Below are 25,272 nucleotides of genomic sequence, written 5' to 3'. Positions count from 1 at the left end.
ATCCCTACCCACAATACTCTCAGTAGAAGCGTCACTACAAGAGCTGCTCTATGCCTGTTTATATTAGTAATTACAGTCACAGGAGGTCTGGACGATGATGTCAACAGAAAAGCTATTTTGAGCTCATTTTTTCCTTTGCTTCTCAAGAGGGGCAGAGATACTCATTTCACTTCCCCAGTCAAATTCGTTTCTCACTTTCAGCAATGCTGCAAACAGAATTGACTTTTTTCTTTCACCTTTGCACCGGCATTTTCCTAGTGGGACGTTGTGACTCTGAGAGTCCACAGGATTTTGCAGAGCAGTACTGTGGAAATGCCCTGACTTCTGACTTCCTAACCTCCCCTCTGGGCACTCATTCCCTCTGAATGGCTTGGGTGGTGGGAAGAACAGGGCAGAAGATTGTGCCAGCAGCAGTCGCTCCCTTACTGGAGAGGGGTTGCCCCTGTCCCTTAGCAGATATTGCTGTCTGTGCCTTCCTCTCATGGGGCAGGAAACTGCACTCATGTGGACAGTAGGGCACTGAGAGCAGCCAGCATTGAAATGTTTATAAGTGAACAGAAAACAATGAGTTGGAAAGGGTGGAGCAGGGTACTTTGTTCTTCATTATAAACCCTGCACTAATTGATGGGTTAACTAAATATTATTAGTATAATTTTTTTAAGTTTAAGTCCTCCCTTAAATGTTTGGGCTGCTGCCTCAACCCCTTGCTACCCTTTGCAGGCAAAGCTTCCTGAAGGAATTGTCTACACTTCCTATATCTCCTTCTTCACCTCTCCTTCAATCTTACTGAAAAAAAAAGGAAAAGAAGTTGCAATGTATAAAGGATTTTAATCAATATGTGCATAGAATTTTAAATATGTGGCTAGTACTAAAAGGCTTTAATGAAAACTCACACTCCCCCCCAGCCCACATTCCTGTTCCCCTATCCCACTCCCAGAGGAAACCACCTTCAACTTTTATGCTGTTTTTACTGGTAACTATTTGCTGCTATTTCTTGATCTATTTTAATTTTTTAAAATTCACCTTCTGTTATAGAAGTTGAACTCTGTCAAGACACACACTCACATAAACACACACACACACACACAGAACTTCCCTTTCTTCATCCTCTCAATATCAATTTCCTATAAGGTTTGGCTAAGTCAGTAGTCACAGTCACTGACATTACTATGAGCAGTAAGTATTCACTGCTTGACCCAAGTTGTTCCTTATGAATATTGTGGTTTATCCTGGAGTTTAAACTGTCTTTGCTTAACTTTCCATGGAGCTAACATTTTTTTTTTCTAAATGTTCTGATAGAGCTGCTGAAACTCTACTAATAATTTTTGCCAGAAATGTGAACACATCAGTTCCTTTTTCACCTGGCAACCTCCCTCCTAAAGACCTCTGTCTTCTACCCCAGGTAGGATAAGCTGGTTGCCCTCTAGAAAGACCAGTGCATGAAACCCCGCTTTTTCTCTGTTGCATCCCCTTCTATTAATCAAGGTAAGGTAACTGCCATTATAAATAGATCTCAAAATGTATAAAAACACGCTACTGAAGTCTATTTCCTGCTCACTGCTATGGACCGCATTGTGTTTCCCCTTCCTGTGCCATATGCAGTGAAGCTCTAACTCCTGTGTTTAGAGACAGGCATTTTAGGAGGTAATTAAGGTTAAATGAGGTCCTAAGGGCCAGGTCCTACTCCCATAGGATTGATGGCCTTATAAGGAGGATATCGCAGCACCTTGATCTTGGAATTCCTAGCCCCAAAACCATGAGAAATTAATGTTCATTGTTTATGCCCCCCAGCCTGTGGTATTGTGATATAGCAATCCAAACTAAGACACATACATAACTGTATAGTGGGTAGGGTGAACTAGTTGGCAGGAAGCCCTCTTCCATGCAGCCACTCAGAGACCAGGTGGACAAGGGCACTCTGCCATCTTTAACACACCCCATTAGGTTTGCCTGGGAGCCATTCCCATTCCAGCCTGCCAAAGGTGGAAATGAGCATGGAGGAACACGTGTGGGAAGTTTTTATAGGCCAGACCTGAAAATGGTGCCATTCATAAACACTACTGTTAAAGTGGCTATGTGTCAGCCACGTGGGCACACTTAATAGCAAGAGGAGCTAGGGAATACAGTAGTGCGTCCCAGGAAGAAAGGAGCATGGGTCAGGATAAGTGGTTGACTGACTGCTGCACCTCTGTATATTGGATCTCATTTTCCTTTTGTATTGCTAGAATTTATACACCAATAATTTTCTTTAATTCAAATGCACATGGAAGGGGAATTCTTCAGTCTTTGCATGTCAAAAAACAATTTTACCTCCTATTGACTAAGTTGACTCTGCATATCAAAGTCAGAGCTCCACCCTCATCCAGCATTTTGTGTGTTACGCAGCAGTCCATGCCATTCTGCATGCTCATCCTTTTCACTTGCTTTATTTTTTTCTCTTAATAATCTTTTGGTGTCTCATCTTTGTTGCTGGTTCCGAAATGCCACGTTTTATTGATTGTATTAGGTATTAAGTGTCTCTTTCAATGTGGAAACCCATGAAGTTCAGTTTTAGACATATTATTTCACTGATAATTTGTTTCCTCTTCCCTCTTTCTCAAATTCTGATTAGTCAGAAGTTGGACTTACTGAATTGTTCTAATTTCCTTGCCTACTGCTTTGGAAAAGTCTATTGGAAAAACAGCTTTGAAACAGTCTATTGGGTGTTCAGTTTTTCCCCACATAACCTATGTGAAGATGTTCCATATAGCCAAGGGATACACCTGTCAACTGATGGCTATTTCTTTTAGTGATTTATTGAGAAGCAGAGGTCACTGTACCACGTCATACTTGCTGCCCATTCTTCTTTGCTTCCTTTTCCCCTTATTTTCTGCTGTGGGATTGCACTTCCCAATAAAGCAATCATGCTTTGCCTTACACTATATTCTGAAAGGAATCCATGCATGTCAAGGTTGAGGGGTGTTTGTCAGCCACAAATATTAGGGTGCTTGTTATGGACGGAATATTTGTTGAAGATCTAAGCCTCAGTGTGATGGTATTTGGAGGTGGAGACTTTGGGAAGAAATTAGGTTTAGATGAGGACATGAAGGTGGGCCTCCATGATGGAATTAATATCCTTATATAGTGATAGTTATATACAATTATAAGGATATAAAGATATCCTTATTCTTATAAGAAGAGGAAGAAAGACCAGAGTTCTCTCTCTCTCTCTCTCTCTCTCTCTCTCTCTCTCTCTCTCTCTGTGTGTGTGTGTGTGTGCATGTGTGTGCATGTGTGTGCAACATGTGAGGACAGAGAAAGACAGTGCCTATCTACAACCCAGGGAGAGGGCCTCACTAGGAATGGAATCTTTATGGTCCTTGATCTTGGACTTCCCAGCCTCCAGAATTATGAGAAATGAATATGTGTTGTTTGAGCCACCCAGACTATATGGTTTTTTGTTATGAAAGCCCAAACTGACGATGACAGTACCTTTTCCCTGGATGATTCTGAAAATATCAGTACATGTCAGTCTTTTCTCAGGGGTAATTTAGATTCTCCAGAGAAGAATTCTTCAATCTGCTATCCAGTCTGTTGCAAAATTCTGGGAGTAGGGCAGGAGAAGCGAGTCCAGAAACTACAATTCAGTGTGACAATTTTCTCCATATTAGGACTCCATGCCTTGTCCTTTTGCTGGTCCTACTGTCTCTTTTTTTTTTTTTTTTTTTTTTTTTTTTTTTTTGAGACGGAGTCTCGCTCTGTCTCCCAGGCTGGAGTGCAGTGGCCGGATCTCAGCTCACTGCAAGCTCCGCCTCCCGGGTTCACGCCATTCTCCGGCCTCAGCCTCCCGAGTAGCTGGGACTACAGGCGCCTGCCACCTCGCCCGGCTAGTTTTTTGTATTTCTTAATAGAGACGGGGTTTCACCGTGTTAGCCAGGATGGTCTCGATCTCCTGACCTCGTGATCCGCCCGTCTCGGCCTCCCAAAGTGCTGGGATTACAGGCTTGAGCCACCGCGCCCGGCCTGGTCCTACTGTCTCAAAGTCAAGAGTCTCTAATCAAATTTCTCCAGAGAATAAGACTCCTTGGGCAGGTTGGAAGCACATGGGGATACGGTCCTCTGGCTGGACCATGAAAGGAAGGGGATTGGTGAGCTCAATCATTCTATAAAACTTTCAACAAGCATTCCTGTTTTCATCCAGGCTTCTCACCTCCACCTTCTGTAGTACCTGGAGTACCTGGAGAATCCAAGTGCAGAACATCTAAAGGTTCCTACACAGCAAACTGCCTCGTTCCCCATTAAATCTCTCATTCCTGTTACTGCTTCCAAGTACACAGGTGTCAAATCCATTTCTACTTCTCCATATACTTTCCATATTCCAAAAATGTATTGCCATTGTTGCCTGCTCTTCTTTTCTTTCTTACATGCTTTGACGTTGTGTGTTATTATCTCTTATTATTCTTCTTTTCTTATTTAGTGGGGATATATGACAGTGCAATCCTCCAACTTATCCTTGAGCCATTTCCACTGCTCAGAAACTTCTTTTACTGAGGTCAGCAAAGATCTCTGTGTTGCCAGTATAGTGGGGGCTTTTCTAGCTTTATCTTCCCCAGCTCCACAGCCAGAGATGATATTGTTGACCATTCTCCATACAACACCTCTCCAGGCATCTCCTGGTTTTTCTCATACATTACTGGTTCTAATTATCTACCTTCTTTCTTGGATTCTTCACCTCCACCTGACCTTGACATATTGAAATTCCCCAGGTCTTAATATTAGGACTTCTCTTTTCCAGCTGTGTTTTTCCTCTGGATAATTTCATCCTCTCTCATGGCTTTAACTACTGTCTACTTCCAGATTAGTATTTCTAGATCTCACCTCTCCTCTGAGCTCCGGATTCTTCTACCTAACCCCCTATTTAACATCTGCTTTTAGACATCAAATAATTATTTTTACTCATCCAGCCAACATTTATTGGGTACCTACTGTGTGTCAGGGAATATTCTAGGTTCTTGGGACAGATTAGTACCAAATCCCTCTCTCTCATGATGCTTTCTGAGGAGACAAGACAAAGATTAATAATAGACTTTATAGAAGTGTTATAGTATAACAAAAGCTGATGAAATAGAAGTGATACAAAAAAGAAAGGGTAGAGTGCTGAGGATGAAAGAGCAGTTGGGATCTTAAATAGGATTTTCTGTGTAGATCTCATTGAGATACTGAAATGTGTCAAAAGACTTGAAGGAAATGAGATCAAGAAGGTATCTAAGATATCTGTAGAAAAATTATTCCAGGCAAAAGGAAGAGACTACAAAGGTCCTGAGATAGGAATGGGCCTGGCATGTTCAAGGAACAGCAAGGAGACCAGTGGAACAGAATGAGCAAGGAGAGTGTAGGCAATGAGGTAACGAGGAGTGGGTTGGAAGTGGGGAGAAAATATAAGGATTATATACCATTGAAATGGCTTCAGCTTTAACTCCAGAATTAGACATGGACTCATTGGATAGTTCTGAAAATTTTTTTTAAAGGTTCCTCTTACTGCTGTGCAGTGAATAGATACCATAATGGAGTATGGGTAAAACAAGTAGGAGACTGGGTCTGTCTAGTGCAGAAATTTCAAACTTAACATGTATAAAACTGAATTTTTAACCATTCTCCCCTAAATCTAGTCTTCCCTATCTCTGCCCAGAAGCTGAGGCCAGACACCTACAAGTCAGGCTCAGTTCCTCCTTTTCTATCACCTCCTTCTCTCTAAACCCATCAGTAAATCCTAATCTCATCCTGTGAACTCCTCGCCATCTCTGCAGCCATCCTATTTGTTCAACAACCATTGTCTCTTGCCTGGTCTGTCACAACTGCCTCCTCATTTATCTCCTGCTTTCACTCTTACCACAATCCATTTTTTTTCCATACAGTAATCTTTTGAAAATGTAAATCAAATCACATCATTCCTTGCCTAAACATCATCAATAGGAAATGGAGAGAAACTGCTTACTAAGTAAGAGTTGTATTTGGAGTGATGGCATGTTTGCGAATTAGATAAAAGTGGTGGTTGCACACACCACAAATGTACTAAAAGCCACTGAATTGTTCACCTTTAAATAGTTAATTTTATGTTATATGAATTTCACCTAAATCAATTTTTAAAAACCCTTTGATGGCTAATCATTGCATTTATTACTATATAATTAGATGTAGATTTGGTTGCAAGTTTTAGAAAACCCAAAATAACAGGGACTTAAACAACATAGAAGTTTATTTCTCTTTCACATTTAAAAAAAAAAAACCCTGAGAATAGCCCTTATCAATAGTCAGATAGGATGCACATGGAGTGCAATGAGTTAAATATGTTTGACTGAGGGGCTGAGAACACCAACCAGTGCTATTCTCCAAGATGTAACCCCAGATATAAGTTACAGGATAGTGCAGTGTCAAACAAACAAACAACAACAACAACAAAAGACAGCAGCCAATAAGGCTCTGGAATCAAATTTGTGACAATTACTGGGGTAATTTTGGCAACAGACTGGATAGCAGATTGAAGAATTCTTCTCTGGAGAATCTAGGATTCTCCAGGTACTCCAGGTACTACAGAAGGCGGAGGTGAGAAGCCTGGATGAAAACAGGAATGCTTGTTGAAAGCCCCCTTCACTGGGGCTACCACAGCAGCAGAGACACATCATCTGATGATTGGGGGTGTCTATCACTCTCTTAGCCAACCCCTGGGCTTCATTCCTCCCAAATCATCATCTCCTAAAAAAAGAAAAATATTTTTATATTTGTTATTCAAATATATTATATTTTATAAAAAAGAAAAATGCTGAGATGCTCTTTCAAAACCATTATTTAGGGGTAGAAACTGCCAAAACAATACAGAAATCAGAAGAAACAGAGCAATAAAATTTTCCAGTTTGGGAAGGGAGAAAAATACAATGATAAAAGCATTCCTTGGCTTTTTTTCTCTGCCACCCAAGTTCTATTTGTACTTGACAAGGCCAAACTAAACTTTTTTGCCTCGTTAGGAACTGCAAGGATTTTTCCAATTCTTTTTTTCCCAGACCACAACAGACCTCTTTCAGTATAGCTGGTTGATTTCAACATTTCACCTTAATCCCATTGGATTTCTCTCCCCCGTTTTCTCAAGAGAATGTCATTGGAGTACATATTTCAGTGCCAAAAGAATGAGGGAATGTTTTAGTTGAGTTTTTTTTTTTTTTTTTTTTTTTTTTTAGACAGAGTTTCACTCTTGTTGCCCAGGCTGGAGTGCAATGGTGTGATCTCGGCTCACTGCAACCTCCGCCTCCCAGGTTCAAGCAATTCTCCTGCCTCAGCCTCCAGAGGATCTGGGATTACAGGCATACACCACTGCATCTGGCTAGTTTTTTGTGTTTTTAGTAGAGATGGGATTTCACCATGTTGGCCAGACTGGTCTCAAACTTCTGACCTCATGTGATACACCTGCCTTGGCCTCCCAAAATGCTGGGATTATAGGCGTGAGCCACTGCGCCTGGGCGAATACTTTTATATCACTGATTGCTACTCAGTGAGGCTTGGATGTCCAGGATAAAAACAGATTCCTTCCTTCAGATATGTTTTCATTTGGCCGGAACTCTGCATCCATCTTTCTGTTGTTGCAGTGGCAGATATCATGGGAGACAATCTCAAAGAGTTTCAAGGACTAAGGAATTGCCTTATTAAATGGTGGTATCTCAATTTTTTTTTGCTTTTCTGACTATTTCATTTACCTCCCTAATATTTCTGCAATTCTAAGCATTTCTGTTCATGCAAAGTAAGAATGGTGTCTCAGTTAAGAGCATGGTCTCTGAAGCCAGCTGCTTAGTTCAAGCCTGGCTAAGAAAGCTATATAATCATGGGTGCTCCCTCAGTTTCCTCATCCTATTGAGATGTAGAATTGAGATAAGCCAAGCACATTCTAAGTGCAATGTAAGTGCTAGCAACATTCAAGAGTTAGGTATACATTTGTTGCTATGGATCATATGAGGCAAGACTAACACCATCCTGCCCTTATGCAGCTTATTAAGGTTTAGGCAAATTACTTAACATAGCCTCGATTTAATTATTTCTAATAAAGTGTCCTCTCACAAGATTGTTGTGAAAATCACGAGATATGCCAAGAAACATGCTTAATATGGGGTATGGTGAATATTAAACACTCAATGAGAACCAATATTGTCCGGCAAGAAAAGCAGATAATTAAACAGCCTGAGAAATGTAATAATGTATGATAGAAAAAGTTCAGGGTGCTAAAGGAGAACCTACCAGGATATCTAAATTGAGTCCTGATAAGTAAGAAGGAGGTAGCCAGATAAAGAAGAAGGGAAAGAGAGTTTCCAGAAAAGGAGGCCAGACAGCCTCACCATTTTAGATGAACTAAAAGAAGTTTAACACAGAATGGGAGCTGGGAATAGCAAAAGAAAAAAATGAAGTGATAGACAGAAATCAAGTCATAATAGACATTTTAAGTTACACTCGCAGTTGTACTTGATCCTGAGAAATAGGAGAAAAAGGAAGCTATGCAATGGGCTTAAGCAGGAGAGTGATAAAACCAGAAGGCACAGAAAGCATCTTAGAGTCTGGTGGCCGTAGAGAGTGGAATGGAATGGAGGGGAGCAAAACTGGAGGCTGGAGACGCCTTCAGAAGCTGCTGCGGATCCTAAATGAGAGATGGAAGGGGGCACTTGGGCAGGGTAGTGACAAAGGGTGGAGACCTAGTATCCTTCCTCAGTCACACTGCTTTGCTGAGCACTTCACATCTTCATTTGAAATGTCCTCTTTTTTTCTTATATGTACAGAGTTCACTGTGACTGTTTCTTTGGTTCAGCTATTCTCTGTAGTGAGGAGTATCACATGTTCTCCTGAAACTTCCAAAATGTGGTACCACTGCTGCAGGTGCTGGAGGAGCATTCACGTGTTTGCTGGCTTCGGTGCTTATTATCTCCCACAATTTTATCTCCCTCAATTCTTTTTTTTTTTTTTTTTTTTTTTTTTTTGAGATGGAGTCTCGCCCTGTCGCCCAGGCTGGAGTGTAGTGGCACGATCTCGGCTCACTGCAGCCTCCACCTCCTGGGTTCAAGTGATTCTCCTGCCTCAGCCTCCCAAGTAGCTGGGACTACAGGGGCATGCTGCCACACCCGGCTAATTTTTGTATTTTTAGAAGAGACGAGGTTTCACCATGTTGGTCAGGATGGTCTTGATCTCCTGACCTCATGGTTCCGCCTGCCTCGGCCTCCCAAAGTGCTGGGATTACAGGTGTGAGCCACCACGTCCTGCCTATCTCCCACAATTCTTAATCAGATGTTGTTTAAGTGTTGTACTATGGGTTTTACATGCTGTTGTCTGGAGCTGCCTCCAGATATGCCATGTGACCAGCAGTGCCGCAGAGATGATTAGGACCGCAGTCTTCTATCCAGAAGGTTAATGTTTACCTTACCTGGAGGAGGAGTACAAGTGCTTCTTCAGAAAATCAAATAATGAGTTACAAATTTCTTCACCACCTGACCATACACTATCAAACAATTTTTTTTAATTCCTTGGAAATGACTTGGCTGGTGGGGAACAGGAAGAGTGTAAATTAGCTCTTTTATGGGAGCCCCACCCCCTCAAATCACCGACTTCTTCATCAGAGTACAATGTGACTTGGCATAATCCATATAGAGGTTATGAGTTGTGATAAGATGAATGAGCAATAACTAGCTTATTTAAATAAAGAAGAAATGCCATGTTAAAGGTCATTGACCTTAACTGTTTTTCTCATAAAGCATTATGGGATTTGCAGAGGAGAGGATTTATGGTTTGTTTTGTTATTTTTTTTTTTTTGTCCAATAGATACCCTGGGAAGAATGACCTCAAGCAAAATTGTAAGTAAAGGAGGTGAACTTAGCATTTCCTACTTTACTGTTCACTTTACTCTTTGCTTTTCCAGCCTTCAACTAAGACAGGTCCAGTCCCAGGGAAGCAGAGATGATCACGGACTCAGATGGCAAGAAGAACCTGCTGAAAAACATGGATTTGGGGTCATGAAGATAACAGAAGGAAGTGCAAGTCAGAGCCAATTCAGTTGAGATCAATGTCCAATCTGAGTGCCATGAACAGCAGGTCTTCCTCCCCTTCTCCTCCCTTCTGACCCTCCCCTGTGCAACTTAACAGGTAACTTCACAAACTTCAGATTTGTACTGCCACTACAACAGCAAGCTTTGCTCCGTGTCTAGTGCAAAAAAGACCCTTGGTTACTACTAGATTAAATCGTATCATTACTTGGAACTGTGCCCGGTCCAAAACAATCAACTTGTAAATCTCCCTCTTTCTCTCTCTCTGACAACAATGTCCTCAAATCTACACTTCAAGTTCACATGGAGACTTAATCTCTACCCCTTTCCTAAACTCCCAGTTTCCTCCTCCCCTTCATGGACTTTGTAGTCTAACCTGAATTCTCTCCCCTCACTCAATTAAATTTATTAGGTTTCTACTTTATACCAGACGTTGTTCTAGACCGGTTGTTCTCAACTGGTTGTACACTGGAATCATTCGTAGAGCTTAAAAAACAAACCAACACTGTGAGTAGTCCCCACTTAGAGATTCTAATATAATTGGTTCATGGTGCAGCTTAGGTATAAGAATTGTTAAAGCTCTCCAGGTGATTCTAATTCACTGGTAAGGTTAAGGAAAGCAGGTACTGATTCAGGTGATGAAGATATATCAATAAAAAGACAACTAAGGCAGAGCCCATATTCTAACAAGCTCAAATTCTATTCCTCTTCATTCCTCTTCTTCTTATCAGCTGCCTCAATTCTCTCTCTTTTTTTTTTTTTTTTTTTTTGATACAGAGTCTTGCTCTGTCACCCAGGCTGCAGTGCAGTGGCATGATCTTGGCCCACTGCAACCTCCACCTCCCAGGTTCAAGCAATTCTCCTGCCTCAGCCTCCCTAGTAGCAGGGATTACAGGCATGTGCCACCACACCTGGCTAATTTTTTTGTATTTTTAGTAGAGACGGGATTTCACCATGTTGTTCAGGCTGATTGTGAACTCTTGACCTCAAAGATCCGCTGCCTCGGCCTTCCTGGATTACAGGCGTGAGCCACCGTGCCCAGCCAGCTGCCTCAATTATCTTTCCAGCTTGTTCTCTTACTATAGTTGCTCCTTCAGGTTTTGGACTTAAATGAGACCATCAAACCACTGACTGAACTCGAGCACCCAGGTGTCCTGGCACAGCTGTGTTAAACATGTGACTCTGCTGGTTAGCTCCATTACAAATGTATAAGCTCCATTCTCAGCTTGGCTTTCAACGCTGGAAAATTTTTACTTATATTTTACCAATTCCCTTTCTCATTTCTGTCAGTAGATATTTCAAATCTTTATCTCTCTCTTAAGCCCCCATCAAGAGCCTGCCTCTCTACTCTTAGCTGATAATTCAACCTCTTATTTAATAAAGAAAATCACAGACATGGTAGTAAATTCCTTCAGTGATCTTCCTCTCAACATTAACACTATACCTTTTTTCTCACTTGTATTTTTCATTTCTTTCTCTCTTCTTTACTCTCTACAAATGTGCTCAATCATCTGCCTGCTGAATCTGCTTTGAATCACTCCATTTCCTCTCTCTCCACTCACTGACCTATATCTTGAAGGAAATCCCTATACTTGTTGCCACCACCTCCTTTTTTCCACTTATTCCTTCATATTTGCAACTTGATTTCCAATGTTATCATTCTATAGGACTTCTTCACAATTCTTCCATGTCATGACACCCAAAGAAAATTATTATGTTTATTCAGCATCTAAAGACAACAAACAAGGTCACTTTAGCTGCTCCTGGCCATGTCAGAAACTGAAGGGGCTTATCTTCAGCTCACCTGTAATCATTCATGACTTACCAGCCTGCCTTGGCATATGAGGTGGGAAGGTCTGCTCCACTGAGCTGCTCTGGCGAGGGACACTAGTGGCCCCCATTGACAAGTGGAACATCTGCTTCTCTGTCCTTATCTGCTCTATAGCAGAGTTTACTGATTGTGAAAACTCTTTAGTTAAAATGGTCACAGGTTGGTCAAGATAATGTGGAATTGGAAGCCAGAAAGTAGTTGAGAATAAGAGAAGGCTACTTTCCTTTCACTGTCTCCTAAATTAAATCATCTGAGAGAACTCTGCTATCAACAGGCAATGCCTTGGAATCCATGCTCAGATTAGGTGGCCAGAGATAGTCATTACTACAGGCAAAGGGCCTCAGAGTCTTAATTTGGCTAAGCAATAGGTAAATGGTGACACTCAAGAATTACTTGTAGGTTGGGTGTGGTGGCTCACATCTGTAATCCCAGCACTTTGGGAGGCCAAGGCGCATGGATGATTTGGGGTCAGGAGTTAGAAACCAGCCTGGCCAACATGGTGAAACCCTGTCTCTACTAAAAAATACAAAAATTAGCTGAGTGTGGTAGTGGATGCCTGTAATCCCAGCTACTCGGGAGGCTGAGGCAGGAGAATCACTTGAGCCTGGGAGGCAGAGGTTGCAGTGAGCCAAGATCGCGCCATTGCACTCCAGCCTGGGCGACAGAGTGAGACTCCACCTCAAAAAAAAAAAAAAAAAAAAAAAAGAATTACTTGTATATCACTGTAATCCTATAATGGTCTCACAAATTAATTGTAAGTAATTAAGATCCTGAGCATGGATTATCTGCGTGTTTCTGAGGAGAGGCCATTCAATGAGTTTTTGCATTAGAAACCTTAACATGATGTGTGTGTGTGTGTGCGCGTTTTGAGATGGAGTCTTGTTCTGTTACCCAGGCTGGAGTGCAGTGGTGTGATCTCGGCTCACTGCAACCTCCACCTCCTGGGTTCAAGCGATTCTTCTGCCTCAGTCTCCCGAGTAGCTGGGACTACAGGTGCGCACCACCACGCCTGGCTAATTTTTGTAGTTTTAGTAGAGACGGGATGTCATCATATTGGCCAGGCTGGTCTCAAACAACTGACCTTGTGATCTGCCCGCCTCAGCCTCCCAAAGTGCTGGGATTACAAGCGTGAGCCACCATGCCCGGCCATGTGTGTATGTTTTAACTTGGGATTGTCCAGGGAAAACCTGTTCACCTTACCTTTACATAGATTCCTTTTCTCCTTATTGGCCCTTACTGTAGAGGTTAAGGTTTGGCCTGAGAAAAGAGCATTTTTCCAATAAAATGAGAGAGGACAGAATGTTAACAGCTTGACATACAACTGTATATCTAAACTGTATAGCAGTTGGTATAGTGGGAGGTGGCCTGATAAGTAATTGGCTAAGTGAAATTCTGAGATTATGGTCTCTTCCATTTGTCCTATTATTCCTATCCCAAACTGGGCTGGGCATACTGGAATTTACTGCTTTAGGGAGTTGTGCTGGCTACTCATCATTTGCTCCTCCAGATCCATTCTCCACCCTTCTCAGCCCTGTTCTCTACCCCTGGATGCTGACTGCATTGCCTGGGTGTCCTCACCCTTCAGCTTCTGATCAGGGGCCCATCAGCAGGAGATACCAGGGAGAAATCTGAGAGTAAGAGGAGAGATCAGGATAATTGCATCTCTCACTCTCTCCCTCTTTTGCTGCAGTTCTGAGCAGCTACAGTCCTCCACCTAAGGCCACAGCTCTCACCCAGCAGCTCCCCTCAGACAACCCCTGTTCCATAATTCCATCTCTTGTTGGCTCTGGAAACATTTTTCCTGCCCTTACAGCCTACAGGTGGTAATGACTTCCCAGTAGACACTGGGTTCTTCATCATTTTTTATTGTATCTTTGTGCTGGCCTCTCTGCTACACCCTTTATAAATAGTCCCTTCATTAAGCTCCTTTTTGTTAAACGCTTTGAGTATGCATCTTTTCCTTGCCAAGATCTTAACTATATGAGTACATGTATAGCTATATGCCTATGGTTTTGCATTTCAGTGAAAATAATTACTATTATTATTCTAGGTTTTTCTCTTAACTTTTTCTATTTATGCAGTTATTTACAACTTAAATTACTTAGCATGTAGGAGGGGCAGTGGGCGGCCAGAAGTTAGCGTGTTGGCACTGTCAGAAACAGGTGAAACCAGTTCTAAGTGGATTGGCATGTCGTCCATGAGTTGGGTTGAAAATGTATGAAAATAAATATGAAACAAGTACACTAAGTTTTAATTTACTTCCAGGTGAAATATGATTACGTTATGATAAATATAATTCTAAGTGTTTATCTTACTTTTCCCAACCATATTGAGAGCTCTGTTGCTTAGGCTGGAGGGTCTGGTGCAATCCAGGCTCGCTGCAGCCTTGAACTCCTGAGCTCAAGTGAACCTCCCACCTCCTGAGTAGCTGGGACTACAGGTGCATGCCACCATGCCTGGCTAACTTTTTAATTTTTTTTAGAGACAGGGTCTCACTATGTCACCCAGGCTGGTCCAGAACTCCTGGCCTCAAGAGATCCTCCTGCCTTGGCCTCCCAAAGTGCTGGTATTATAGGTTTGAGCCACCATACCCAGCCTGAGAACACTTTGAAACCAGGAATATATGCTACGCTTTTGTCTCTTTTATAAAACTCAGGCTAGGCATGGTGGCTCATGCCTGTAATCCTAGTGCTTTGGGAGGTGTGGCCGAGGTGAGCAGATTGCTTGAGTCCAGGAGTTTGAGACCAGCCTGGGCAACGTGGAGAAACTTCGTATCTACAAAAAAAATACAAAAATTAGCTGGGCATGGTGCCAGGCACCTATAGTCTTCGCTACGCAGGAGGCTGAGGTGGAAGAGTCACCTGAGCCCAGGAAATCGAGGCTGTGGTAAGCTGTGATTGTGCCACTGCACTTCAGCCTGGGTGACAGAGTGAGACCCTGTCTCAAAAACTAAAAAATAAAAAAAAATTAAAAATAAAAATAATAAAACTCAGCATACAATAAGTACTTGATAAATGCTTATGGGTTAAATGGGTGAAAAGGACACTTAATTAAATGTATTGAATAGCAACAAGTTGCTAATAGTGAAACTGGAATACATGCCACAAAAATAAGGTAAATTCCTCCTTCAAATTTAATCAGAAGAAAAGTAAATGTAATATATTAAACCAGATGAGAGGAAGAGAGGGTTAAAAGAAAGACAAGATTAATTTACATGAACCTGCTAGAACAGGGCAAGGGCAGGAGAGAACGAGGACTATCACGTTGGGTGTGTCTATGGGGCTGGGGTATTATGTCAGGAAGTTCAGTAGAAAACATTGGATTTTGAGAGCCCAAAAAGAAATAAGAATTAAAAAAAGAAAAAAAGGTAGGCAATTACTTTCTTTTGAATCTTTAAGCATTCGATATTAATTACTGAATGCGAACTAAAAATTTAATTTAAGGGGGTGTTGTAAAGATATAACAAATGAGTTAATGGCATATGCAAGTGCTCTGGATTCTTTTCAGTAACACCATTAGTACAAATGCAAGGTGTTATTTCACACTGAATTTATAGATTGTATGTATGATATATACTTTAATGGTTACTATCTGAAAACATACAAGCTTAGGAGAGTTGAAGAGGCTGAGGAGAAGTCAAGAGTTCAGTCTATTATTACCCTCTTTCAGTCTCTTTATCATACCATATTAACTACCAGGATGCTATAAAGATTATTGACATCTTATTTATTCATGTTTGAGATCATTGACTGGATACTTTCATATGGAAAATATAGCACTGTATAATTATTACCTTCCCTTCATTATAGAAAATGTTTGGATAATCAAGCAGACTTTGTACATTTCTCGTTAGACAGTTCAGCTTGAGATAACTGCTGAAAAGTCAGGTCTGCGTAAAGTTAGCATGTTCTCCAGCAATATCACTCTTTTTTACATTTTTAATTAGAAAAAAAAATCTGTTTTAATTTGCAATTCAAGTACTTTTAAGAAGGGCAAGTTGGAGTAAGGTGATTTAATCATATGTAGTGCCCCAATAAACTGTGGAGAGGAGGATGTATGTGTACTTCTCATTGGAATAGAGCCAGGGGAAACCACGGAGAGGCAGTTGATGGAGACATGTGTGGTCTAGAGGGCTAGCAGGCTGTCCAGATGTATCCTACAGGGAGTCACTTTCCTGGTGTGGGCACCAGTCTGTTAAGAGTTTGGCCTTTAGTTTGGTAGGCTTGACATTCAATTTTGCTAAAGCACTAAGGTGGCTGGCCTTCTAGTGACTGACTTACAAGAATTATAGTCACAGAACACTCTCGAAACTGGAATATAACTATTAAGGTTGTTAGTGAATTCCCTTCCTCTAGACTATTCTAGGCTGCTGACTGAAGGAGATTGGGAATGGGATGGTGAGCCCTCGTCTTTTTCTTTTTTTTCTTCTTTTCTTTTTTTTCTTTTTTTGAGACAGTCTTGCTCTGTTGCCCAGGATGGAGTGCAGTGGTGTGATCTTGGCTCACTGCAACATCTGCCTCCTGGGTTCAAGTGATTCTCCCGCCTCAGCCTCCCCAGTAGCTGGGATTACAGGTGCCCACCACCATGCCTGGCTATTTATTTTTTTATTTTTAGTAGAGATGGGGTTTCACCATGTTGTCCAGGCTGGTCTTGAACTCCTGACCTCAGGTGATCCACCCTCCTCGGCCTCCCAAAGTGCTGGGATTACAGGCGTGAGCCACCACACCTGGCCTTAGGCCTCTTCTTTCTATTGAGGCCACTGAGAAGAGGCCTCAGTCTCCCTGGAGAAGCTTTTCAAACTACTTAAGTAACCTCTGTCTTCCCTTCCCTTCTCCCTCTTATCCAACCCCAGACAGCCTTATAATTTTGATAGCCCCTTCCAAAAAGATGGCATCATCCCTGATGAACATTATAGCTAATATTTCTTTAGATAGTATGTAATTTGCCTCAACTACATAGCAAAAAATTTCAGGATTATCACCTAAGCCTAAAAATTTCTAAATTTTTTTCAACATAAAAATCATCTCAGGCACTTACTTGAAATAGTGTCTGGAATCCCTCCCCTGAGGGTTCATTAAATCATGGGTGAACCCCACATGGTGATGATCCTTAGGAAACTTGCAAGTTCAGGCAATGCTGTGCTAGACCAATCCCCCTGGGAATCAAATCATTGTCAACGTACAGAACTCCTTTTCTTCACTGCTGCTGAATTTTCCAAGGCGTGTGTTCCCACTACTCTCCAGAAAACTCTCTGCCTATATCTGCCAGGTCCTACGTGGCCCCAACACTTACCCCTTGATGATGGAAGTGAAGGTCATACAGTAAAAACAAAGCAATGTTAACCAGTCAAGCACACCCACAGAATTCCACAGGTTAGACCAGCCTTACTTCTTGCTCAAGCATTAAGTTTCAACCAGATTCCCCCGAGTGATGGATATTTGTACTGTTTTCTCCAGCCCTATCAGTTTACTCCCTAACCACCCCTGCTCCATCCATAGCTGTATATTATCCCAGCAGGGCCCATGGCTTCCTCTCTTGATCAGCAGAGTGGCCCAAGCTCTACCCCTACTGGAATCTCTCTCACTCTTCCCCAAGAGCTGCTCAGTACTTTTTAACTGTTTTTCTCCTATTTCTGTAATATTCATCATGATTTGTCATTCATTATCACATATATCTAAGTGCAGGTTAATGGTCTTTGGGTCCTGCAGGAGGAAAAGGGGAAAGGTAGGGATCCTCATAGCAGTGCCAACCTAAAAGGAAGAAGTTGAGGCAAAATTAATATAAGTGGAGAGTTTATTTGGGCCAAGCTTGAGGATTGCAACTCAGGAGCACAGATTCAAGTTGCCCTGAATATACACTGCAATTAGCAGCAGTTACAAGTGGATTTTTAAAGGCAGAAAAGGGGACTCATACAGAGTTGTTTGTCAGAAATTCTCATTGGCTTATTGTTACAGAAATAACAGTGATTAGTGATTGGCTAAACATTGTTAAGCTATAGGGTGTGAGTTACAGTGTACAGCGTGGCATTATTAGGCTAATTTATAGCTACTTGTGGCAATAGCAAGAAGTTTCAAGACATGAATACATAGCTCAAAGCGGGGAGTGGGACATCACAGTGGTTTCTCTTTAAGGTCTTTCTGCACCTGATAATTAAAAGAACTTGCATTCTCAGATAAAAGTTCTTTTCTCCCTGTGGAATCTAAAACAAAATCAAACTGGCTGGGCGTGGTGGCTCATGCCTGTAATCCAGCACTTTGCAAGGCCAAGGCAGGTGGATCACTTGAGGTCAGGAGTTTGAGACCAGCCTGGCCAACATGGTGAAACCCCATCTCCACTAATAATATAAAGTTAGCCAGGTGTGGTGGTGCTCCTGTAATCCCAGCTACTTGGGAGGCTGAAACACAAGAATCGTCTGAACCTGGGAGGCAGGGGTTGCAGTGAGCAGAGATTGTGCCACTGCACTCCAGCCTGGACAACAGAGTGAGACTCTGTCTCAATAAATAAATAAATAAATAAATAAATAAATAAATAAATAAATAAGTCAAACTCGTAGAAACAGAGTAGCATGGTGGTTGCTGGGGACTGGGGGAGGAGGAAGTGGGGAGATGTTGATCAAAGTGTACACACTTTTAGTTGTAAGATGAGCAAGTTCTGGGGACCTAATGTACAACATGAGTGGTGTCAAATGTGTTGTGATCATCATTACACAATATATACATATATCAAATCACATTGTATACTTTGAATATCTTCACTTGTCAATTAAATATTTTTTAAAAATTATAAATCTCACCACCTGACCTCTTATGTTTCCAAATTCTTCCATCTGTTACCCCTGGTCCATATGTTTTGCAATATCTTTGGAAACTCTAGGCCACTGATCCTTTCACTTTTCCCTTATTCATTAACCTCCTCCTCTATTTGCTTGTCTCCCTGACCATCTTTTATTTCCTAGTCCATTGTTTTATTGATGCCATCCTACACTTTTTCTTTTTTGGTCTATCGATTCCATCTACCAGCCCCATTCTCTGTGCTCATGCCCAGGTGGCTGAGTCCTACTAGAGAAAGCCACTTTTAGTTAATACCAAGATTATGCCTGATTATACAAGAGTATAGTAATCTATAGTGCTGACTTCGATTCAGCCTTTGGTGCCATCTGTCAATTTTACAAGGTTCTTGTTCTGACTTTCCAGAATGGTTACTTCAAGTTGTTTCCATTGTTTTCAAAACTTTCCATGTGTTCTACTTCCTTATTCTCAGTTGATGATGTCACCTTGTGGTCAGCAGAATGGGCCCACAAAATTGAGCACACCCTAATCTGTGGAACCTGTGATTGTATTATATTACATGGCAAAAGTGACTTTGAAGATGTAATTAGGATTGTAGACTTTAACACAGTGATAGTATACTGGATTATCCAGGTGGGCCCAATTTAATCACATGAGCCCTTAAAAGTGGAGAACGTTCACCAGCTCAGGCAGGAAGGTGCAGCTGAAGGAGAAGGCAGAAACATTCCATGTGTGAGAGCATTCCACACACTGTCACTGATCTGGAACAGATGCCTCTAGGAGCTAAAAGTGGTCCCCAGTTGAGAGCCAGCAAGATATTAGAAACCTTCGTCTTGCAACTGGAAGCAACTAGATTCTGCTAACAAGTTGAATGAGTTTGGAAACTTGCCAGAGTCTCCTAATGAGAGCCCAGCTGGCCGACAGCTTGATGTCAGCCTCGTGAAATTCAGAAATGAGAAACGCGCAGAGTAGTCTATAGAACTTCTGACTTGCAGAACTGTGAGATAATACATTGGTGTTGGTTTAGGCTGGTAAACTTGTAATTCATTTGGTATAGCAGCTATTGAAAACTGACCCATGTCTCCTAACAGAAAAATTGAAGCATCAAAAGGAACTTTTTATTTTTTTTGAGACAGGGTCTGGTTCTGTCACCCAGTCTGGAGTATAGCGGCACAGTCTTGACTCTCTACAACCTCCATCTCCCCGACTCCAGCCATCCTCCCACCTCAGCCTCCCAAGCACCTGGGACTATAGGCATTCGTTCCATGCCTGGCTCATTCTTGTGTTTTGTGTAGACATGGGCTTTCACCACGTTGCCTGGACTGGTCTTGAATTCCTGGCCTCAAGCGTCCGCCCACCTTGGTCTCCCAAAGTGCTGGGATTACAGGTGTGAGCCACCGTACCACCACCTGAAAAGAACTTTTTCAACGTTGTACAAGCAGCCTATGAACACAGCTGCACCACTCCCATGTTTTTCTTTTCCCTTCCTCCCCCTTGTTGTTTTGGAGGAGTTGTTCCCTCTCATCTTTCAGGCTATTACTTCCATCTGTGTTCAGATGCTATTTCCTCCCGACTTCTCAGGAACCTCAACTCCTCACTAACCTCCCCATTACCTCTTTCCTTATCTCCTTTACAGATTCCTTCCCATCAATGGTCCATGAATCTTAGAACATTTTCATCAGTCTAGAGAAAACCCTGTACCCATTAGTAGTCACTCTTCATTTCCCACCAACCCAAATTATATTTTAACAAACTTATTCTGGGAATGCTTTAGCACCCCTTTTGTTTATTCATTTATGAGACAGCGTTTTGCACTGCTGCCCAGGCTAGAGTGCAATGGCACTATTGCAGCTCACTGCAGCCTCGATCTCCTGGGCTCAAGCGATCTTCCCACCTCAGCCTCCTAAGTAGCTAAGACTACAGGTGTGTGTCACTATACCTGGCTATTTTTTTTCAACTGTAGAGATGGGAAGGGCTAGACTCAAGCAATCCTCCCACCTCAGCCTCTCAAGGAGTTGGGATTACAGGTGTGAGCCACTGTGCCAGGTGTGCACCCTTTACTGACCAGCTCTCCAGGAAGCCAACTCACAGGTTCTCTGCTGAACCAGCTCTTCCTCACCCCACTCAATCAGGATTCCCCACGTCCATAGCATAAGCAAACTCCCTCTGGTTAAGGTCAACAAAGACCTCAATGTCACCAAACCCAATGGACATTTTCTAGTCTATTTTACTTGCGGTCTCAGGAACATTTGATATAAATGGCATCTCATCTTTCTTAAAAAGAGGCTTTTCCTTGGCTTCCTTGTCACCACATTCTCCTGGTTTTCTTCTCTTTCTGGACATGTATTTGTAGCCTCATCTGCTATGTTTTCCTACTTTACCTAAACTATAATGTTGAGTTTTTCCCTTGGACCTCTTCTCACTCTCTAATCTTTCCAGACCATCTCAGTTGATTTTCCGTGGCTTCCCTTATTATTACATGCTGGCTATTCTCAAATTTGTATCTCCAGTTTATGCCTCTTTTCTGAGTTCCAGACCAGTATCATCAGCTGCTCACTTTTCATCTCCTTTTATACATCTCACAACTCAAACCCATCAAGTCTGAAACTCATAATTTGCCCCCAAAAGCTGCTGCTGTCTCAGCACTGCCTGTCTTGGTAAAGGGCACCACCATCCACCAAAGAGCTCAAACCAAAAAAAAAAATATAGAAGTCATCTTTGGCTTCATCCTTATATCCCAACTGATCTACAAATCCTGCAATAAACATCCTCATGCAAAATTTAAAAAAGAAAAACCTTTCAATTCCTGAGACATATGTTTGTTTAGAAGGTAACATGGTGATTCTTTTCATTTTTCTTTTTCTTTTTTATTTTATTTTGAGATAGAGTCTTACTGTTGCCTAGGCTGGAGTACAGTGAAAGGATCTTAGCTGACTGCAAACTCCCCTTCCCAGGTTCCAGCGATTCTCATGCCTCAGCTTCCCGAGTAGCTGGGATTACAGGCATGTGCTACCATGCCTGGCTAATTTTTTGTATTTTTAGTCTAGACGGGGTTTCACTATGTTGACCAGGTTGGTCTTGAACTCCTGGCCTGACGTGATCTGCCTGCCTCGGTCTCCCAAAGTGCTGGGATTACAGCCATGAGCCACTGCACCCAGACCATGGAGATTCTTAGATAAACAGCCATGGGCACAAAGTGGGAATTCAATACAAATTTGTGGGTTGAGCAAATGACTTTAGATATGTTCAGATTCGAGATATTATAAGAGGAGATAAGTACTATAGATATACATGTTTTCCTAAATCAGTATGTTTTATCAAATCAAAGAAATATCTGTAAAACTTGATTCACACTGCCTTAGAGAAAACAATTGACAAGAACACACTTATCTATCATCCATTTCTCTCCCTTGAAACACTCAGTGCCATTATTTTTGAAAGGTGATGAATTGCAAATTTTGTCAGTTTTCATACATGGTAAGAACAACAGGTGCAGTTAAAAAACAAAAAAAAATCATCTTTCTGTGAAAAGGATGTTACTATTTTTTAAAACACAGAAATTAAGATGAGTAATTTGCTTTCTCATATGTTGATGATGAATAGATTGAAAAAATCTTCATATCATCCATTATCAATTATATTATTTAATATATGTAGTTGAGGATATTTAAGTGGTATAATAAAATGACCTAATTATTTATTTCACAATATTTAAACTGAGGCACAATAGTAACCACTAATTCAAAACTACTCATTCAACAGCCTTCCACACAGAGGCTTATGAGGGAACTGCAGGGTTTATATCAGGCAACAGTGCAGACAGAACTGCAGGCTTTGTTTGGAGCTTTTTGACTTTATCCATGTACACAGGCCAAAAAGCCCACAATATCATTTGAGATCTGTAGAAAATTGTATTTAGACATATCCCATAATGTCCAAATATTTGGATCATGAAGTAGGGAGTAGGTGGGATATTCACCCAAACTTACTTATAGATGGCTATACATTTGAATCTAGTCATTCAGTGTTACCAATGGATAGGACACCCACGCTTCTGAATTAGCTCTGTGATTGTCTATAAAAACTGCTGATTTGAATTTTGACTGCATCCTAGCAAACCAATCCATTTGCTATTGCCTTCTGGGCAAAATGCCTGGGCTTTGTAAATTTGAAAATGAGCTCCTTATTGAGGAGAAAAAATAAACCCCAGGACAATAACTTTCGATTGGTGGTCTCCTCTGGATTCTAACCTTTAAAAGTAGCTTTAAAAGAGTCCATTTTCCACAACAATGATGTTGAGCCCTTGGTTAATTTTAGGAGCATTTTTCATTTGGGGGAAACTTCTGCATTGTGACATCTTTTTTTTTTTTTTTTATTTCGGGGGAACTGGGCGCAGTGGCTTACACCTGTAATCCCAATATTTTGGGAGGCCGAGGTGGGTGGATCATGAGGTCAGGCATTCGAGACCAGCCTGACTAACATGGTGAAACCCCGTCTCTGCTAAAAATATGAAAATTAGCTGGGCGTGGTGGCGCTCACCTGTAATCCCAGCTACTCAGGAGGCTGAGGCAGGAGAATTGCTTGAACCCAGGAGGTGGAGGTTGCAGTGGACTGAGATCACGCCACTGCACTCCAGCCTGGGTGACAGGTCAACACTCCATCTCAAAAAAAAATTTTTTTAATTTAATTTTTGTAGATGCATAATAGGTATATATATATTTATGGGATACACACAATATTTTTATATAGGCATATAATGTATAATAATCACATCAGGGTAAATGGGGTATCTACCATCTCAAGCATTTTTCCTTTCTTTATGTCACAAACCAATTACATTCTTAGTTATTTTAAAATGCACAATTATTGTTGCCTGTAGTTGCGGTTTTGCTATCAAATACTAGGTCTTATTCACTCTATCTAAAAATATATATATATATTTTAACCATTAACCATCCCCCCTATGCTTCCCAGCCTCTGGTAACCATCATTCTACTCTCTATCTCCATGAGTTCAATTGTTTTAGATGTTAGCTCCCACGAATAAGTGACAACATGTGAAATTTGTCTTTCTGTGCCTGGCTTATTTCACTTAACATAATGACCTCCAGTTCCATCTATGTTGTTGCAAATGCCAGGATCCCATTCTTTGTTATGGCTGAATAGTACTCCATGGGTATATGTAACAGTTTCTTTATCCATTCATCTGTTGATGGACACTTAGGTTGCTTCCAAATCTTGGCCATTGTGAATAGTGCTGCAATAAACATAGGAGTGCAGGTATCTCTGATATACTGATTTCCCTTTTTGGGTGTATATACCTAGCAGTGAGATTGCTGGGTCATACGGTATCTCTATTTTTAGTTTTATGAGGAACTTCCATACTGTTCTCCATAGTGGTTATACTAATTTACATTCCCACAAACACGAGGTTCCCTTTTTTTTCCCCACAACCTCGCCAGCATTTGTTATTGCCTGAGCACCTTTTCATATACCTGTTTGTTGTTTGTATGTCTTCTTTTGAGAAATGTCTATTCAGATCTTTTGCCCATTTATTACTCAGGCTATTAGTTGTTTTTTTTTTTTTGTTTTGTTTTGTTTTTCCTATGGAGTTATTGGAGCTCCTCATATATTCTGGTTATTAATCCCTTGTCAGATAGATAGTTCCCATTCTGTGGGTTGCCTCTTCACTTTGTTGTTTCCTTTGCTGTGCAGAAGCTTTTTAGCTTAATATGATCCCATTTGTCCATTCTTTTCTTTGGTTGCCTGTACGGTGACAACATCTTAAAGTTGTGAGTTTGGGGACTGCCTGCCTTGCATATTCTTTTCTGTTACCATCATCTTTAATAGCCACAGACAAATGATTGTTGACCCACATGATATCTGCACTAGAAACCCAAAGATTCCCGTCATTATTTTTGTTGATTATATGGAAGCACCCATAAACCAGTGCAAATTCTAAACATAATTACCTTGTCCAGAAGCAGACATTAATGTAAAACATTTATGTCAATAAAGATTTAGCCAAATTCCCCAGATTGGTCATTCCTAGTGAGAGTCCTTGAGACTGCCATCGTTTACTTTGAAAACTGCCCAGCAGGTGTATGAATAGCAACTCCAGGACAATGTAGAACCGTTACCATTTTAAATATAGCAATCCCCCTTTTAAAAAAACTACTGAGGCCTTCGAAGAAACCACCCACGGCTGCCTTGGGCCCCAAAAGCTACGGAAAAGCGCAGTATTCAGTTAGGCAAATAACTACTTCCACTGTTTATTTTGGTTACGGTTCCTTAAGTGAGAAGTAAATCAACTAACAGACAAATGACACGATGGTTAGGCACGAAAGGGACAGTGCTGCCAGCCTCATTAGCTTGGAGCACCCTTCCAGCTCACACCATACGGACTGATAACTAACCTTGCCAGGCAGCGCTGGAGGTTTGGAAACCCACCTCTTTGACTTAGGCCCGGTCAACACCGGTCAATCCTCTGAATCAACGCTGGCGCTCCCAAGCCCACTCACACCGAAGCAGTTTCCGAAACAGGCGGGGTGCGGGGGTGGGGGATCCCGTTCCAGCCCCACCCCTGAAAGTTGCTGGGAGTGGCACCC

The 25,272-nt window shown here is 41.5% G+C and overlaps 1 long non-coding RNA gene across 2 annotated transcripts; it reads right to left on the bottom strand.

Annotated features, from left to right (window-relative positions):
- Nucleotides 1-4,002: 4,002 nt before the first annotated feature.
- LOC108586047 lies at nt 4,003-25,222 on the bottom strand. Of its 2 annotated transcripts, none has more exons than XR_001902728.3 (2): nt 25,115-25,222; nt 4,003-6,732 (listed from the first exon to the last, which is right to left on the bottom strand). It is a non-coding gene; the product is annotated as an uncharacterized LOC108586047 (long non-coding RNA). The 2 variants fall into 2 exon arrangements; XR_001902729.3 differs by having other exon boundaries at nt 25,081-25,188.
- Between the last annotated feature and the right edge of the window lie 50 nt (nt 25,223-25,272).

The sequence above is a fragment of the Papio anubis genome, chromosome 3, assembly GCF_008728515.1.
Source record: "Papio anubis isolate 15944 chromosome 3, Panubis1.0, whole genome shotgun sequence".
In the NCBI taxonomy this organism is placed as follows: Eukaryota; Metazoa; Chordata; class Mammalia; order Primates; family Cercopithecidae; genus Papio; species Papio anubis.
The sequence above is the reverse complement of the archived record's forward strand: the minus strand, read 5'-3'. Positions and strand labels throughout refer to the sequence as shown.